We start from the raw sequence: 2,074 nt of genomic DNA, 5'->3' as shown, positions 1-2,074 counted from the left end.
TTGTTAGTTTATCATGGCCAAATTCCATGTGATGGTTTTATCTGGTTATATTTTATTTTTTATGTTTTGTTGTGGTGTCTTAGAAGCCTGTTCTTTCCTAATGACAGAAAGGTAGTGGATCTGCATGGACTGGAAGGTGGGAAGGAGTTGGGAAATATTGAGGGAAATAAAGCTATAATAAGGATATATTATATGAGAGTACAATCCATTTTTCAATAATATGTTCAAAAAGAAAAACAAAAAATTTTTTCTGGCATTTAATATCATGTCATTTCTGACTTTGAGTCCATCTGTGCCTTACATTTACTGATGGCTATATGTGGAACCATTCCTGCATCTTTGGAAAGATTTTGATACTGTTTCATTTTCAACTAACACCAGTTTATTGCAATAAATTCACAAATAAATGTGTTAAAGGCAACAATGTAATAACCAGTGATAGCAACATTTGCTTGTGGAAAAATTCTGTACATTTCACTGAACTTTTAATACAGTTAGAGTAGTCATAAAAGACGTTAATCATTGCTTATGGTTTACACTGTCACTGATACTTGTATTTTATGACTCTTGCACCAGAAATATTGAAAAAAATTACAAAGTAGAAAATTGAAAAATAATTATGTTTATATTCTTGTTATAAATCCTAGATCCTTTTATCAGGTCATCACCTAATACTACCTGTCTAGCTCTCCTTTCTAAATCTTATACTGATGTTATACTGATACCCATTTGCATATATACTTGTAGACATTATTGGATAAGATCTGCAAATGTTGAAAAATGTGATTTTTTTTATGTTCATTTGACCTAAGAAATAGTGTTCCCATATTCATAAAGGTATTGTACTGAATCACAGAATGAATATCTGGAATCTGGCTATCAGAATCATTTTCTTATCACAAACTACCACTGGAGTTCTGGGAAATCTCCATCTCAAGTTCTACTATCTAGTCCTTTACTACAGAGAATATACATTAAAGCCCACAGATTTGATTCTCATGCACCTAATAGCAGCCAATACCTTGGTCATTCTCTCTGCAGGAGTTCCCCAAACAATGGTAGTTTGGGGATTGAAGCAGTTCTTGAATGATTTTGGATGTGATCTCCTACTGTACATTCAAGGATTTGCTTGAAGTGTGTCCATTGGTACCACTTGCCTCTTGAGTGTCTTCCAGGCCATGACCCTCAGTCCCAGGAAATCCTGTTGGAATGGCCATACAGTCAAAGCTTCAAAGTACATTGACTGTTCCATTCCCCTTCTGTGGGTCTTCAACATGGTGATATGGTTCACTTTCCTTATGCACACATTTTTCAAAATGAATAGCAAAAATATTACAAGAGGTCGAGATTTTGAATATTGCTCTACTGTAGGGCGTGATGAAATCATTGACTCACTCTATGCAGCATTGGTGATATGTCCTGAGTCCTTTTTTGCTGTGCTCATCACGTGGTCCAGTGCCTCCATGATTGTCATTCTCTACAGACACAAGAGGAGGGTTCAAAATATCCACAGCTCTCATGGTTCCAGGAGAAACTACCCTGAGTCCAGAGCGACCCAGAACATCCTTGTCCTGTTGGCTACCTTCCTGGCATTTTATACTCTCTCCACCATCTTGCGAGGCTGCATTGCTCTATTGTATCATCACGGTTGGTGGCTGGTGTACATTTCTCGCCTCACTTCTCTTTGTTTTCCATGTTTTGTACCATTTGTTATTATGAGACATTACTCAATTTTGTCCTTATTCAGTTTGATATGGTTAAGAAAATAAATTTCTCTTAATTTTAGTATAACTATGTAAAATATTAGTTTGTCTTGTCATACAAATTTTACTCAATTATCACCTTATGAAATCAACAAAGAAAGTTAAGGTTTAGCCCCTTGTCTTCCTAAGACTAGTCAAATGAGTATGGGAGTTTTGTCAGATGGTTGAATCAACAGCCTATATGAACTTATCATACTGTATTTAGTGCACTATGTATAGTCTTCAACTTTCAGAAAGTGGAGTTTTTCCTTTGCCCATATTATGTGCAAAGAAGCCAATAACTTGTTGCCAATAGAGCTGACTTTCTTGTG

General features: G+C 35.7%; 1 pseudogene; it reads left to right on the top strand.

Annotated features, from left to right (window-relative positions):
• The first annotated feature begins 848 nt into the window (after positions 1–848).
• LOC131902570 (vomeronasal type-1 receptor 4-like) lies at positions 849–1,769 on the top strand (annotated as a pseudogene).
• Positions 1,770–2,074: the final 305 nt, after the last annotated feature.

Source organism: Peromyscus eremicus, chromosome 1, assembly GCF_949786415.1.
Source record: "Peromyscus eremicus chromosome 1, PerEre_H2_v1, whole genome shotgun sequence".
NCBI lineage: Eukaryota > Metazoa > Chordata > Mammalia > Rodentia > Cricetidae > Peromyscus > Peromyscus eremicus.
Note: the sequence above shows the minus strand (reverse complement) of the source record. Positions and strands in the feature narration are given on the sequence as shown.